We start from the raw sequence: 17748 nt of genomic DNA on the forward strand, positions 1-17748 counted from the left end.
GCCCCACCTCCTCCCGAAATCCTGTGGTTCTCCCTGCCGTTCCTCCTTCGCTCCAGGCTCATCCTGTGGTTCCCTACCACTGCTGTCAGCATCAGCCCCACAGCAATGCCCTCTGTCACTGCTGGCTGCAGGCCAGGCTTGTCCAGAGCTGCCCTCTGGTTCCTTTTGCAGGCAGACCTTTTTTTCAGATCATTGTTTTTCTTGCTGCTAGAAACTCTTAAGGTTAATTTATGGACCAGACTACTCCTATTGCCACTTCTGAGCAGCCAGTACCACCGTAATAAAATATCCCAAGCACGTTAGATCTCCAGAAACCACTTTTCAGTTCTCAGTCCCCATTAAAATTGCAGCAGCAGTTCATCTCTCCAGGGCTACGCTCGCTTTGAAAAACACTCAGTGCACATTCTGAGCCTCCAATGTGAAACACACTCCGTGCAGCTGCAGCTTAGGCAATTCAACCCCAAGTCAATGTGTTACAGCAACAACATCCAAAAAGTAGACACCCAGAGCAGAGAGGTAGGTCTGTGGAATACCCATCTACAAAGATTGGCATTAAAGGGCATTAAACTGCTGGATGGAGCTAAGACTTCTAGATTGACTGCTGGTGATGTCACAGCCACCCGTGTGCCCTATAAATCTATTTTCTCTTTTTATGTGCAAATGATGTAATACCCGCAAGCTTCCTCAGTCAGAGTTCATTATTTAATTTCTCAGGTGGCTGAAGTCTTAGGCTTTGTGGCGTCTGTGGCCACCCACGATGTGCTCCCTCTGCCCAGAAGTGTACTTCCTCCTGTGCCTTGTTTTCTAATTGGCATCCACAGAATCAAAAGTCCACTGACCACTCCATGTCATGGGAACACTTAGGAAAGTATCTCTGGAATGATAAAACCATTTTGATCCAAAAATAATGTGTGTGCTTATACTAAAACCTTCCCTGACAGAAGGATGACAATTAGAGGCAAATTTTTGTACTATTCTCAGAAAAGAAATCAATTTTCAAAAGAATATATCTACTTGGATCTCAACACTTGCTAAGCAAGATAAAACCCTTGCTTGAATTAATCTTGTACTTAGCCTTTAGCAGAATGATATCCTGAAGTTTTTACTAACTTGTGAGTGCATATTTACTAACAACACAGTGCACCTATGTCATTAGGACTGTCTCCTGTTCCTTACCTGGGGGGCTTAGGCATCCTCTGTGATAAGTATAATCCAATGCTTTCTTTTCATCCTGCTAAACTCATATCCTCAGTGTTGCTTTACCTGCATATTTATAATTTATATAATATTTATATCTGAACGTTTTGGACTTGATGATCCTTATGGCTTCCTTCCAACTCACAATATTCTGTGATTCTAAACAAGAGGAGTTAATCAACCATGAAAAACAGTATCCTGAACAAGAGGCTTTCTTGCTCTGGTCTGACTGGCCCTGAGAATTTAGCCTTCACCATAATACCGCCTGGTGCCTCTGTACCAAATCTACTGGCTTTCTGATAATATCTGAAATTATTCACTTTTTGGCAGACAGAAACATTGTTCCTTAATAAAAATAAACTGAATGGAGCCACGCAGAGGTCAAATTATTACCATATAAACACTGATTAGTGTTCCTTAAACTGTGTAAATCCTTAAAGTCTGAAAGGATAGTTTTCACAAACTGCCTTTGCTTTCATGAACCTAGAACCAAGAATCTCAAAGAAACTTAGCTTTTGGAAAGGCCTTGTCCAAAGCCCACTGAAATCTATGAGAAACGCCTGCATCACAAAAATGTAGAGTGTTATGATACTCCCTGAGTAAGCACAGTAGTAGATAAAGGCATGTTTTTATACAGGAATGGAGATATGTTTACAAACATGCTAGCAGGCAAATTCATTCTTCTATAGTAGTAAATTCATGAGCAAGATACTTCAGTTAGTTGTTATTTCACTTGAGTCTCTACGCATCTTAAATAGTGAAAGAAAAACAGGGAGAGACCGTATTTCTTCCCAGAAGAAAATCTGATGAAGACACTTTTTAAACTACAAGGTTGTGAATGCCCAAAGCATCATCTTCTGAGAAAAAATCAGCAAGGAAGTAATGGAGTGGCATGCTGTAGACAACACAAGCGGCTCCTGCCCTGCCTCACAGTGAAAATGCTTGAATATTTTTGGACTGGATGTTACCAGCTTGGCGTCTCAGCCTTCTCTACATTAAACACGAATCAGAAATTGGTTGGTGGCACTAAGAAAACATCCTTCCGGACACTTTTTGCCTGCAGCAACACTTTTTTACTCAAGGAGAATTTTAGATGTAGAAGAGGCAAGAACAAAACCCCACTGTGCAAGTGGAGCCCCTAAAGGATCGGCTCCCAAACATTTCCTTCTATTTCCTCCTGTGTTTTTATTCATTATTTTCTACACCACATATATCTTACCAGATTTTCATCGTCTGTATTGATGGCAGGGCAGAGTGGTTGTGCCAAGCACTTTAGGCTACCTGTTGCCTGCCAGGTGACCTATGGATGGCCCAGAGAGCCGTTCGTTTTGCAACACATCTCTGTGGCAGCTGCATTTCATCCTTCTCCTGTGCATGCACTAGGGCTGCTGCTTCCTGAGACCCAAGATGTCAGCCCAGGGCTGATGAACTGTGTCATTGAGGGCAGAAAATAACACCCAAGCATCACAGGCTGCTGCCAAGCACCCTGGATTCCCATGAGAAACTTGCAAAGCTGGGTAATCTGCGTCACGGCGGCGTGTGAACCGGGGGCCTGAGTGGGTTAAAAATACTGATTGCCAGAGATTTCCCAGGCCATATATAGTTCACACATCTCACAGTGGCAGGAAGGAGATGCAAAGACACACAGAGATACAGGGAAGGAAGAAAGTAGCAGGGGACATGGCCACCAGCGTACAACCAGAATAACTTAAAAATAGGTTAGAAATAGGTTAAAAATAGCCTCTGCTGCAGCGTGGGTGCTGGTGCACTCTGTATCTCTGTCTGTCTTTCATCTGCCTATTTTCTGCCCCAAGGAAAGGGGAAGGAAGGAAGTTCTCCTTTCCTGTTAACAGCAGGAGAGAGGCTTTTGGCTGTGCTTGCTGGGGCTGGCAGGTGTTTGCAGGATGTCCTGACCGACACGGCTTGGGCTGGGGTGCAGGCACAGCACTGCCTTGGGCTTGGTAGGTGCATTGAAAAGTGATCCTCTAGTGCGTCTGCTGAGTCCTGAGCTGAGGGTGAAGCCAAGCTGTCTGGCCCTTCTCCCATTACACCACAACACTGGCTCTGCTATTGCCTCCTCCCTTCCCAGACCCACTGCGAAAGGAAAGCAGCCAAGGCTCAGGCAGTGTTTTTCTCTCTGCAGGGGACTCGTTGGGCTTGTCCCTTGCAGGAACAGAGGCTGTAAAAGCCATTGCCATCAGGCCAGGGTGTGAGGCCTCGACCTCCCAGTACTCATTTGTTTGTTGGGATTTCCAGCAGTTCGGTGGGCACTACCTAGCTGTTGATATGGATAGAAAGAGAGAAGTGCTGCAAAAGCCACATAATTCAGAGGTCAGTTTTAATTTATCCGTGAAACTGCTGGGATTCTTTTTCCTTGATTCTTTGCAATCTTCATCCTGCAAACCTGGCTTCCCAGAACGCAAACAACTTCTGTCAACTCCCAGATGTTGACATGAGGCACCGAGATGTACACAAGCCAAAAGCCCAGATTCCAAACATCCCTGAACTCTGGAGAAGTTCAAATCAGAGCACACATCTTCAGTGGGAAGGGGAAAGCTGTAACATGATCCCAGCCCTGGGCAATGGAGGTAACACTCAAGTGCGGTCTGAAGGTGACTTCCAGAATATGCGGTGCAGAGAGGAGGGGAGGAAGAGGGGAAAAAAAAGCATGAAGGCATTTTAAATATGTGGAAAAAACAAATGCTGTAGCAGGGATCTGGGCATCTGCTGCGTGTGGGAGAGTGGGGAAGGTTGCTGAAAGAATAAAGCGGGGTTAGAGTGGTGGGTGGACTCTGAATTCAACAAGGAATGACATCAAAGAGCCCTGTAAGCTGTCAGAGAGGTGTCAAAAATTGGGAAGTAGTAGAAAGAAAAAGACATGCAGAGAGAAGTCCAACAGAGCATATCTGCATATCTACAAGATCTTGCAACAGACAGCTATGCTCAGGCTCATGCATGTCCCTGCCTGCTTTCACATGGACCAAAATCCTCTAATGTCTCAGCACCAGTTCTGGTTGCAGGGGAAGGATGCACTCAGCCAGACAGATATCCTTGGGCACTGGAAGAGCCATGTGTGAGAACATGAGCAGCATCATCCCTGCTGGCACTGCTTCTTCCTCTGGAGCACAAGAAGCTGCATGCTGCTCCTCCAACCCTCTGCCAGCTGGTGTCTCAGTCCATCAGTTAAGCTTGTAAGCCTTAAGGCCAGACGTTAACAACATCAGCATGCACAAGCACAGATGCTTTTTACACTCTGTGTCAAAATACAGACTTTTTGATTTACTTTTCCAGATAAGCTCCTTGGATGACTCACAGAGATACAGCAAACAGCCTAGATGGATTTGCAGAGTGCGATATTAGTCCACCAAGTGTGCTGGGACATACTAGACTCTGGACACACTGGGAACTGTACTTTATATTGAACCTGGAAAGAACCAGGCTGCAGATCTGGGCCATCAGAGAGGGTGGCTCCCCTCACCAGTAACACAGGGTTAGGTTATTAAGCCAGTTTCCATAGCTGCGGGAGGATGAGGGGACAACACCGAGCATGCCTGAGCACATGGTGTGTGTTAGGGGGAGACGCTGTGTGCGTGTGCCCCTCTCCTGAGCCAGAGGAATGAGCTGCTGGAGGTGTCTGAGCTCCTGTCAGCAACTGTTCTTACGGCTTTCATGCCGTCCCACAGCACCACAAAGAGTGAAGGATAGCTTCCTGGCTCTCACTTCTTAAGTTAACGAATCCCACCACTAATTAGCTGACAGTAACATGAAGCTATTCTTGGCCATAGGTGGATCTTACTGAGGTCATAATGATTGTGGGGAATTTAATTTATTATTCTGGGCGGTGCTTTGGGATACAGCGCATGAAGACCACTTGGGAAGTGCCAAAGCAATATTACAAGTCAGGATTTTCCCCGGTAAGGTAATATGTTCCATACTCACTGTGCCTCAGAGAAATAAAGCTTTGGAGTAGCCCTGGCTCCAGTGCAATGCTGTAAAGATTTCCAAATACATTGTTGGAAACAGAACTAATGTGCACAAGAGGTGGGTCCCTCTTTGGAGCAAAAGAAGTGCCAGGCTTTTAGTTTTCTTCTTGAAGCAGCTCTGAAGGCAATAGCAGCCCTGTCAGCTGGGGGCCAGGTAGAAGAGTTGGGCTGGGGCTACTCAGCAGCTGGGGTCAGCAGCCTGGCCATGCTGGGGCTCCAGCTGTACTCCAGGTGAACTCGACCAAATTAGCTGTACATGGTGCTGCTTTCCCTCATTTCTTGGAGGATCAAAGCCACTGGATTGAGTCCCAGCTTTCTGTAGATAAGCGGGTCACAGGAATAGTTTACACCTATTTGCTGCTTGTAATACACCATGTTACAGATTCCTCTGGACTTCCTAGTTTGTATCCATAAGCGTGGGACTCTCATGGTCACATTTTTTTACCTTAGCTGTCTGAGCTAATCTAGTGAACTAAGATACTTCTATAGATTGCCAATATCAGCACAGACTCCTTGGCATTGTTATACCTGACTGCTACTGCTCTACTTACCCAAACCCTCTTCCTGATTCCACCGCTTTAAATAAAAAGCTCTTTCTATAGCTCAGGAGGCTTCTCTCACCACTAATAAGCACGAGGGCAGGTGCAGCAGGCCTGGCTTTTATTAAACCATTTCTGAACAGCGGAGGAAGAAACACAAGGCTTTCTAGTTAGGCAATCTGTGAGGCAACTGCAATTCCTAAGCAAAGTGTCTCTTAAAAATAATGGGTAGGGAGAAGTCAGTAATAATTGGAAATCAATTTCACTTGTATAAAGGTGCTAATTCATTGTTTACCTGTAGACGTGATGCAGGCTTCACAAAGGCACACACAACTTACAGCAACTGATTACTAGCAGGACTGGGGAGACTGTAATCAAAATTTGTGACCAAGTAGCAGCAATGGATGATTCAAATGCAGACAACACACCATGTATTTACCTATTTCTTGAAAATGATAACATGGTTTTGTGTCGTAGGACTCAGTGATAAATTGACTGTCATTTTTTAAGTTGTAGCTTAAGCAACGGAAGCATACTTAATATGCAAGTGATAGCTTTAGAACTAGTCAATTTTTTTTCATTTAAGCATTTACCTATCGGTACAAGCAGACACGTGCAGAAAATGCAGGAATGTACATGAAATTTGGCAGATAGATTTGGAATTAAAAACAAAAACAGAATTGAGAAAAAAGAATTATCTTCAGAAAGATGTATTTAATTTTGGAATGCTAGCTCATGACCTAATGTTCTTATTTTAATTGAAAAATAAAAATAAATCCTTGACCCCGCAGTACTCTGTTGATTTGAAGATAAATATATTTTTTCAATTCTCACACCCAACTGCAGTAGTGATAGCACATATTACCAATGCCTGTCCTCCCCAGAAGATTTTAAGGACTGAAAGATGAAGAAATTTAAACAGAGGCATCTGGACAGCAAAGAAAAAAGATGTGGCAGTGCTTAGGATAAAGCGCTTAAATGCTTTATTTCATCTGTGAATAATACATTGTGCAAAATAATAGAACAGCGCTGAATTAAACTTGCACAGCTCTAGCAGGACTAGAAGCATTCTGAAGACTTTGGCTTGGGATCCTTCTTTATGACTTGTTTTTTTTTTTTAAATATCTGATAGCTGAAGTAGTGAAGACCATTCTCAAAATAAATATGCTCTTAAGAATTATTTTCACAGGCTATTTTCAACAAGGCTCACTTCAAATGACTGGTTTCAAAAAGTGATGCCGTTGTCTTTTGCTGTTGTAAACTGTTCAGTTCACAAAGATACTTATTATAATATATACACAAATACATTAATTGCATTAATTGACATTTTTGGCCAGGAGATGAAGACAAACCGTGAGTATCATCCAGGCTGTATTTGAGCTGCATTCATCACAGACAATGATTGTGTCACATTCCGCGCTTTGTGGCTGACTTAACATCTCCAACCAAAATTTCATAGGCCTGGAGTTAATTTTTGATAACTGAAATACTCATTTTCACTTTTTGCAAGTCAACAAAAATGAACAGTTTTCAGGAATATTACAGCTAAGAAGGCAACCGAAAGGTTTGCTAAAATGTTTCCATGTAAAAAAAAAAATTAAAAATGAGCAGAATAAAATTCAAACTGATACCAACAAACAGTGTTTAGGACAGAACAGCCTGTTTCTCTCAGCTGTGTCCAGAGGCAAAAGAAAACACTGCCCTCAGAGAGGTCTCAGATTATGGCCAGTAAACTTGTACAGGCTCTCCAAAAAGGAATGAGCTTAGAGCAGTGAGGTTCACTTCTCCATGTCAGCAATTCATCATAGCAATGAAATATCGGATTGAATGGCAGTTGCTGACTGTGGAATACAACCCTCTTTCTTTCATACACAGCAAGTCACAGATTCAAAGCAAAAAGTTGCACAAAATGGAACTGTAACTCTATCTTTAAAAATGTCATTTATAAACTGTACATTGTCCACAAGAGAAGAAATGTCTTATTAATCCATTTGTAAGAAGAGTTTATGGTTAAAACTGGAAAAAAAAAGTTAAAGACTTGCTCTTAATTCCAATCCAATGCCCATTAACAAAAAGAAAGAAAGAAAGAAAAAGCACAAAAACCAAATTCATATATAAATTACTATTTCTTGACGGTACTTCAGCCTTTAAGGTTGGACATTAAAACATTTCTGATGTATTAATAGGGAAAGGTCAGAAAAACTTATTTACCTCTGCCATCAAACCAGATTTTGTGGTTTTACTCACGCGGGAAAAAATTCCCTTTCAGAACAGTACGTACCTAAACCATCTACCTTACAACACAGCCACTAGTTAGGTATCAACAGGAATGATGGTGGTTCATCTTGAAAGAGCAAATAAACCTCAGATCATGAAAAATAACGCTTGTGAGAAAGTAAGGATTTAAATGACATCTTGCAACACATACTTGTTATTTCTTTTTTTATAGCAGAAAGTGCACAAGAGATATCAAGTTAAACAACAACAATGAATAACTGATAGCACGGTGTCAAAAATAATATTGAAAATATTTACAAAATCAGGGTTTGGTAGCAGAATTTATAGTTGCTCCTCATGATTAAAAAAAAAAAAAGAAGATGATTACCACTAGAAGAATCACAGTCTGCACCAGGAAAGGCACAAAATTTTCAGCTTTGAACTTAATAGAAAGTAATCACTAAATTAGCAGAATCAAACTTCAATGAGACAAGACTCTCCTTTCTTCAAGTTAATTCCAACAGTCATTTCGATCCAGCTCAGCTGGCATCTGTACCTTCTTAAGTTGTCATATTTGGTTTGATTGAAATGTTCACATAGTAAAAAAAAAAAAAAAAGAAAAGAAAAAGGAACTTTGAGACGGGGAATCATACTGACAAGTTTCATAAAAATCAAACCTATTAAAATAAATAAAATAAAATAAAATAAAATAAAATAAAATAAAATAAAATAAAATAAAATAAAATAAAATAAAATAAAATGGCTACACAAAGAAGCCAGAAGATAGGCACTTTATTGAACTGTAAATTTCAGAATAATGGCTTTACAAATGTCAGCCAACTACGTTATCCAACTCAATTACAAACTCAGCCCAACAATTTGATACCATGACTCCTCCGTAGTGTCACATGGAATCCCCCTCCAAATAGCCAAAAAGCCATGAATATTTTTCATGTTGAATCATCACTCGAGCATTGCTGTCATCTTCCTAATGTTGCCAACACAAACCTGTCAGTGCACCATAAGGGAACACTTTTGCATGGCAGTTTATCAGAGTGCCTTGCACTGGGATATAGCAACTACCAGCAGTCTTGAAATGCTTTCTTAAGTCTTTGTCCTCTTGCTGTGCCATTTCACATTCAGAGAGCTCTGCGACAGGAATCTTGCTCCTGTGCTTATGAAAACATTCAGTAATTTTACACTTAGCAGCACAATAAAAAGCAAAATACATATTCTCACAGCGCAGAATAGGAAGTGCATACAGGAAGGTATACATGACACCCACTAATGTACTCAGCCAAAAACCCTATGAAACACATGCAGATCACAAAAAAGTCTACTCTTTATATATGTCCACACAGCCTTGTAAACTGATAATATGCACGCATGAAAATATAAAAAATATTCAAGAAATTGGAGACAGTATACTGAAGTATCCAAATGAAGGTTTTTTGGAATAAAACAGAAAAAAAAAAGATCCTTTGAGGATCTTTATCTTCACTTTTTTTTTTTCCACCTAGATTATCTTAGTTTAACAGGCAGGTAAATTAAAATCAATATTTTTCTGTACAACGGAAATCCAAGTTGGTATTACAGTATTTGATTTCCCAAATGAAAAATAAGGGATACGAAATGAAATGGTACCTCGGATCTACTGCAGAAGACAATTCATAATACTGAAAAATCCCTGAAAGTTTCAATGGTGCATGGCTGCATGTCTTAGCTTTAAAATTTTCTGAGGATTTATGATCCACTTGCAAAGAAACAGTAAAATTGCGGTGTAAAGAAGCACTTCATAAAATCCTTCCATATTTTTTTACATATAACTAAAGAATGTGGAGTCAGCAAAGCAAAAGGTGGAAAAAGAAAAAGTTAACATTTTTATTTCTCATTCTAGCATGAATTTTTCTAATTTAAACAGCAGCGCATGGGAAGTTCCTCTCTTTAATAGTGGCACAGAGGAGTGATATATATTATGTCTTGGAAGACACCCATGTAGAAAATTTCTGAGTCCTTTTACTTTAATTCAGAATGTACACAGGTACACGATATCATTTTCCCTCTAGAAATCTTATAATCAGATAAAATCTTTTTTTTATTTTTATTTTTTAAATCTAATCTAAGACAGCTACATCACTGTAGCATTAAGTTTACAGTGTGTAAAGATCTGACTTTGAAAACTTTGTACTTCCAAAAAATATACTTATACTCCAAAAAATATACTACATTATACTGGTATACCTCTTGAACTCATCTCTGTTAAGCTAAACTGAACTCAAATAATTATTAAGTACACTTTCTGTGTCCACAACACAAAGAAATATGGAGCTTAATTCTTCTACCGCTAGGATTTTTGATACTCAATCATTTATCAGCTTTCCACTGGTTTCACCAAGTTTTGAAGCTGTTACAAAACAACTCAGTCTAAGGTGAAACTGAATAAATACAGACAGAGAAGTCGATTAACCATGTTTTAGTTAGCTACAGACACATTACTATTTAGGCAGTATTACTTGTGATAAATGCTGAATAAAGAGCACTATTCCCCACCTGCATTTACATATGTTTATTCACATTTGTATGGTGTCGTAGCACAGATATTGATCATCTAGTGAAAAATTGGATGTGAGATCTGATTTTACATGAAACACATAACAAAACTGCCATTGCCAAGCAGTTACAATACATCACAGCCTAATGGTGAGATAATCTGTGACCTGTGCCATCAAATATATCTTCCTGGCATATGCCTGGCATATGTGAATCCAGGAGAGTTTTGCTGTGCATATGCAATCAGCAGAGCATGTGAAGTATGCATACAAGTTAAATTTGAGCCCACTTGGGTGCAGTGGGCTGAACACCTGAAGTTCATGCTCACAGTGATTCAATGATCTTAAAGATCATTGAAAATGTAATGCAAGAAGCCATGCTTCCCTTTACCCCACTCCTATCTGCAGTGTGTTTTTTTACCAGAAAAAAAAATGTTCAAAACAAAACATTAAATCACATCATCCCATCAGGGATGTCTTTTCTTTTCCCCAGTCTGAATTGTCTTGGTCAGTTAATCTGTATCACATAAGATCAGAAATCACAACATTTGTTTTTCAGTGCATCTATTCACCTTCATGTCTGTGGCTAAGTAGTGCAGTCATTCCCAGATGTTAAACTGTGCCAAAAAGAAAAGGATTTGCTGATACAAATTCGAGGCATAACCAAAGTTATTTCTGCATTAAGAAATGTAATATAGTGGTAAGGTAAAGCTCATCATGCCCTACCTCTTGGAGGCTACATCGTTCTCAGTTTGCGACCACATTTGGCAAAAGCTTATCTTCTGCTGGCCAAAAGTAGAAGAATTTTGCTTATCTACCACTTTTGTTATGTGATTAGACTGTAGACACTGCACTCTGTAAGTATGACGTAAAATGAGGAATCTGAGAAGATTTACTGCTCAACGTCCAAATACAGCTTGAAAACATATTTCTATAGGAATAAGCTTGCTTTTTGACTTAGAAGTAGAGAGTGCACCTTGCTTCAGAATACTGAGGAAAATCAACCTAGCTAGAAATCTCCATGTTGAAGAGCTCCAATTGGTGCCATCATTTTGATCTAATCAGGAGAGGAAATGACTTACATGAAAGACTTACAAGCTGGGATTAGCAGCCTCCATGAAGCAACAGCCAGGGGCAGGTGGTGCTTGGGATGGACTCTCCTGGTGGCTTTCAGACATGTCTGGAGCACCTTCTCAGCCTCCCAATTTGCAGAAATAAAAATAAAAGATGGAGTTAAAAAAAATAAAGAAGTTTATACTGAAAGCCAAAAAAGCTTGGCTGCTTCTTCTCTGGTAGACTGCTTTATTCCCTCAAGGGCTTCTACAGTTCTCTTTTAGCTTTCCTGGGTAAAAGATCAATCATTTTCATTGATCTTTGCAGAAAATTCATTCTGTGCCTTCTAGACGTGTTACATGTTGGAATTGCTGTCACCTTCTGATTACTGCCTTCTGTTGCCCCACAGCAAACCTCTCATAACCCTTAGGAGGCTTTGTAGCACAGTGTGCAAAAGACACAGGTGGGCAGCATTTCACACATCATATTTAATAGGAAAAGGAGAAAGCGACAAAAAGGAGAAGCTTTGGACGTGCTTTCAGGTGGCAGGGCACAGGTAATCTCTCCAGCCACTTTTAAGCAGTGGAGAGGAAAGCCACACACACATCTCAGCCCCATCACAGGCTGCTCCAACACACTGTCCTTTGTGGGTGGGCAGGAGACCTGGCCCAAGGCAGCACTGCTGTGTGCCATGGCCAGCCACAGCTGGGCCCTGCAGGGGTGGAAGGAGCTGTTTAGGACAAGGCAGGATGGCAGAGCCTTGATGAAATGGAGGCAATTACACTGTTTAACTTTGGCCACTGAGCTGAGGTGGCTGGGAGATGAAGTAAGTCTTGTATGGCTTCCCCCTGTGGTCCACATCCTCCACAGGGTGTTTCAGAAGCAAAGCCTGATTAAAGGGGTGGTGCTTAGGAAAGTGAGAACCCTCACATTTTCTGCTGTTAGAGCTCATTAGGATTTTACCACTAAGTACCCTCCAAGCAGCAGCACCTCAGCAGTGCTGTGACCTCGTACCAAGACACAGCCTTGGCACCAAGGGCTGCTGAGAGCCCAGTACTTTGCAGGCTGCCCAGATCCCTCACACTTACATCAAAGGTAATCCCTCAACTGATTTGCCAGTTGTTTTTTAGAGTCTGCCCAGCTGAAAAGTGCAGTGGCATTAAACTGTATACACAGATTTTTTTTTTTAAAAACAAACTAAGCCTCCGAGTCTGACAGGCGAGTGCAGAGATGGGATTAGGCAAACATCCGATGCAGACGGTTCCTCTTTCTGTCTGTCAGCTTGTAAGTGCTTTCTCTTTGGGAACTATACAGTACTAACTGAGCCGGAAACAGCTATTTAAAAAGTGATTATAGTGTGACATTTTTGTTTGACCTAACATCAAGCCATGTGCAGCTTAAATGTCAGCAAAGCTATTTACTATTCAGGCAGACAGGCCCTAGCATGCTTAAATCTACCCAGCGTCTTGAAACTGCGTTCTGTCTCCATTCGGTGCACATGAATGACACTGAAGCCAAGATGTAGAGTAGGGCACTCCATAAGCTGTGATGATTGACTAATGTGCAGGGCGGCACAATGCATTCAGCTGGAGGCTCACAGAGAGGAAGACAAAATAATGGATAATTAAAGTCCGTTTCAGGTTAGAAAGCACAGGCCCTTGCAAAAGGTTTCCTTGGATTAGCAAGAGAATGCCTAGAGCTGGTGTGTTTCTTTCTGGGATATCTGGGGAGCTCAAATATTTGGACAAAAATAGAGAGTGGATTTCTTTTTTTTTTTTTCATTAGTGCACGAGATGCATCAGTCACATGAAAGAGGAGGGGCCATAGCCTTGAGCTGCTGCCCGGGACTGTGCCTTTAACAGTCTCCTTGCAGCCTGCAGCCCCGCAGTGGGGCACAGTGGCCGGAGGGCTGCAGACCCACGAGCTGGTACTGCCTAGTCTGCCAAATAATAGCCCGGCAGCAAGGGGAAGTGAGGCTGCCCCTACTGCACGCTGCTGTCCTGTGTGAGAACCAACAGGAATGAAGCAAATTCCGGTCCTGCAAAGACACATGGGCAGATATGGTTATGTATATGCCGAACTGAGTGGTATTGTGAGCTCTCCCTGGAAGACTGTGAACTGCTTTACAGCGGATGGAGATAAGTGTGCTTCCAGGTCCTTAATGGGGCTGGAGGCATATATTTGGACAGTGTTCCCAGCCTGACCTTCTTCTCAGAGCCTAAAATAACAAACAAGTCAGGGTGCCTTTATTTTGAAAAATGTTACTCACAGTAATAAGGGTGGGTGGGGGATCTCAACAGGAAGCAGAGCTGTGATAAAACTTCCATTTTGTTTTTTTTTCCTATGTCATCAGAAAAAAAAAAAATTACACTATAATTCAGAGTGCCTTTGAGGGTTTATTTTTCTTTACACTGTTACATGCCTGATCACATCTGATTCAGAAAGCTAAGCAGAGCCTGACTTGGCTGGCAATTGTGAGACTGCTGAAAATGAAGCAGACTTTAAGCAGGATCTATATGCTCATTATATGGATGTGCAGTATCTAGAAGCTTGACTTCGGAAATGGGAACCAAGAAGAATCTTCACTGCTTTTCCATACTTATAAATATTGTCTTGCTCCAGATAAAACAACTGCAATAATATTATAACTCTTAAATGATTGGGTTTTTTTTAATTACAAAAAATAGAGAAATAATCCTTGTGTATACTGGTTAATACTTTTCTAAAGATCACTGAAAAGCCCTTTGAGCAAAGTGACCATCAGGACATTAGAGACAGGAAATAAATTCTTTAATTTTGATCTGCTTGCTATTTACTTTACTAACTGTTGACAGTAGCAAGGGACTGTAAAAATCCCCTCAAAACTCATTGAAGTATAATAAGTGAAAACAGCATACGCTTTTTAACAGAAAAGAAATGAGAGGTAGCCAGCAGATTCTTTTTGTACATGTGATTTCACGTTGCTCTTGGTGTTCTCAATGTCAAAGGGCATAATTATATCATATAAAGGTTCCTTTCATCTTGCTTTCCCTTAGAGAATTCCAGAAGATCAAGTTTGGTCTGTTATGGTTTTGCTAGTGGCTCCAAAGCAAAAGTTAAACTTTAACAAAAGTTTACTTCATTAGACATGTTTATTAATCATTCAAGTTAAAACAAATACAACTTTAGAAAATAAACAAATGTGACTATAACTCCCTCCCTCTCTTCTTTCTTATCAGATGTTGTCAGTGGGTACCTCTCAGGTTCTCAGTGAGTCTTGTGGTCCAGAGGGAGCTTCTTTATTTTTTTTCCCTCCTAAGAACAATTTAAAAGGCAGACAATGGTGAAGGTATTACAAAGAAAACAAACAAAAAAGAGATCCTTGAGTATCTTTCTTCTATCTTGAAACAAAGAAATAAATATGATATGGCAGAGCAAGGCAAGTTTCACATGCTGTATGCCTCTCTCAGGTAGCATCTGAGGTGCACTCATTCAGTTTTGCCTCCATTCTTTGTTATGCTGAAATGCAGGGGATTTCTAAAGCCTAATTTGGATGCATCCCCAGCAGCAGAGAGAAAAAGACAATTACTGAAGCAAGGCAAGTTGTTTTCAGTTTAGCAGTTTTTTTTTCTAAGCCAGGCTTGTGGTTTCATTTAAGGTTTGAATGCTTCCACTCTCTGAGAAGCCCAGTGGCTTTTCAATAGCTGAAGATCAAATGATGTTAATCAGGTGGTGTGACCTAATCCTCTAATTCAGATGCCTTTCTACATTTGAAATGTTCTGTTCTCATAGGATTGATCTGCTTTTAAACTAACTTTTTTTTTTTTCCCTTCTGTTAAATGTGTTCTTCTAAAGTTCTGCTCCTGCCTCTTTGGATCTGTTAAATCTGTATGCCTCTGCACAAGGATAGGCTAGTCTTAAGGATTCAGACAGAAAATGTTTTCTTAAAACACAAAAACCTAAAGATATTAGGCAACAGCAATGAGGAGAACATTTCTCTGTTTTGTGGTGGTCCTACAGGTTACCTATGCTGGCAATAGCTGACTCCAGCCTGCAATGTTCCCAGCTCTGCACGACTGTGGGTGGATGGCAGAGCACAGCCCACCCTGAAGTGCAGAACCACAGCAGGGAGAACTCCATAAATGATGGTGAAGATCACCTCAGGAAGGTGTGAGTGAGGGTGCAGGCAGATGACACCCTAACACATCCTGTAAGACTCAGCAGGTGTGCTTACTTTGTGAAACAGGGTGAGTTGTATCTACTGACCTCTGCAGCAGCTTTCATTAAGGAAGACAATCTGTAGGCCTCTCACGCATTCAGCTGCATTCAGTACTTCTCATTCACATATTTGGAATGAAAACTCCACGAAGTCTGAACACAGGCATTTCTCCTACATCTGTTTGGTCTCGACTGTGTCACTGCTGAGGATTCTGGCAACACATTTTCACTAGCTACTTCTACATCATCACTAAAATTGTCTTATATAAAGTAAGGTATAACATGATTTAGAGAAACAGAATCATCTTTTGCAGTGTCTGGCAAGTGTGTCAATATTTTTTCTCGTAAATAAAACATCAGGGTTGTTATTCCTGTTTATTGGGTCTGTAATACGTAATCAATCATCCTACTGCCTCTAGTGAGCGACACTTCTTTTTTTACTTCTTATTTTTTTCTGTCAGAGAATGAATCCAATCAATTATGTTTTCTCAAGGTATTTCAGCAATGTGAGGCTTTGCAAGTCCATATTGGCAGAACACACAAGAGATTACAAAATTTCAAGTTGCTGTGACTGGCATTACACCGAGTAAAGCTCAAGGTGATGAAGGTCCACCATAAAAGAGGCTAAAAATTCTGTATCCATTCATCTGGCATTAGTGGCAAGTAGAGATGATTTTCGTACTACAGTGCAACACATGTAAAATATCTTTTCCTTGGCGCTATTTTCTGAAAGACTTTAAAGCACACTTTTGGCCAGGCACTTGATAGCAGCAAATGCAGTTGAAGTAGAGATGTGTGGGCCAAGTGCGCCATCTCTCGCTACTAAATACTAATTTACTCAGAGGCAGTAAGGCAATTAGGCATTTCTCCTTTCAAATTGTACCTGTTGCAGAGAAAGATGGGGGAAAGACTGCCATCTGATACTGATGGAAGACTGAGACTTAAGCCTTAACATCGTCTTAATGTCCTGCTGGGAGATTTGGGACATCCTTGCTAACATTTCATCCACATAAACAGTATGTTTTAATGTATGTACTTAAAGAAATGGATTACACTTTGAAAAAAGTAATCCAAGACATTATGTTTAGCTGATGCTTAAGAAACTGCTCTCCATCATTATGGGAAATGATGTTGCCATGTTCAGTGTACTGTAACCTCGAGGTTTCTTTACTTTCAGATGCCAATGGTCATTCTCCAAAGGCTTCAAACGGACCGGAGATCTCAAGTGCAACAGAGAACTAAACTGGGTATGCAAGCATGCTGATTCTGATCCCCTGATCTGATCTGATTCCCTAAACTTAACAGAGAGCCAGGGTTGGGGATTGTGAACCAGCCTTATTAATGTCACAGAAGAACTTGCTCCAAAAGTTTGTCTCACGGACACCAGTGGCAAACAGATTATCACACTACAAAATTGAAATCCAAGCCTCTTCTATCTATGTTGTACAAGATTTATTAATGTTAATGAATTGTCAAAGATCCTGCAAAAGCCAATTAGTTACTCAGTTTAAAGAGCTATATACTCTAAAATCTACACTGAATAGAAACCTATAGGGAGGGTTAAGGCTATTATCTTAGTATCTGCTATTAGCTAGCCTTAATAATAGAACTGTTGAACTAGATACAGCACCTTGCTTAGAATTAAAATAGAAGTCTTCATTATTTTTATGATTGCTTGAGGTCAGAAGGTAATTGAGAACTGTTCAGAAACCAGAAAGATTCAGCTTGCAGTCACCAAGACTGCAAGATACAGAAAGAAATTTGATGAAGCTCTAGTGGAAAGAGACCTGTGAGGGACAAGAAGGCAATCTGGAACAGCAGGTATGAATTTATAAAGGAGAAATAACACTTCACCAATCTGATTACATCCTATGATGAAATAGCTGGCTACCTGGAGGAACAAACAGTGGATATAACAGGTTTTGCTTTCAGTACAACTTTTGAAATCATTTCACACAGCATTTTCACTCTCATGCTGAGGAAATATAACATGAACATGGCTATTAGATGCAT

General features: G+C 40.7%; 1 protein-coding gene across 1 annotated transcript in view; it reads right to left on the minus strand.

The window, feature by feature from the left end:
• Window positions 1–17748, minus strand: part of TPD52L1 (TPD52 like 1) — a 327044-nt gene that overhangs the window by 247538 nt on the left and 61758 nt on the right. The gene's annotated exons all lie outside the window — the stretch shown is intronic.

The sequence above is a fragment of the Cyrtonyx montezumae genome, unplaced genomic scaffold (assembly GCF_038088225.1).
Source record: "Cyrtonyx montezumae isolate F1298 unplaced genomic scaffold, pur_monq_1.0 scaffold_0, whole genome shotgun sequence".
Taxonomy (NCBI): Eukaryota; Metazoa; Chordata; class Aves; order Galliformes; family Odontophoridae; genus Cyrtonyx; species Cyrtonyx montezumae.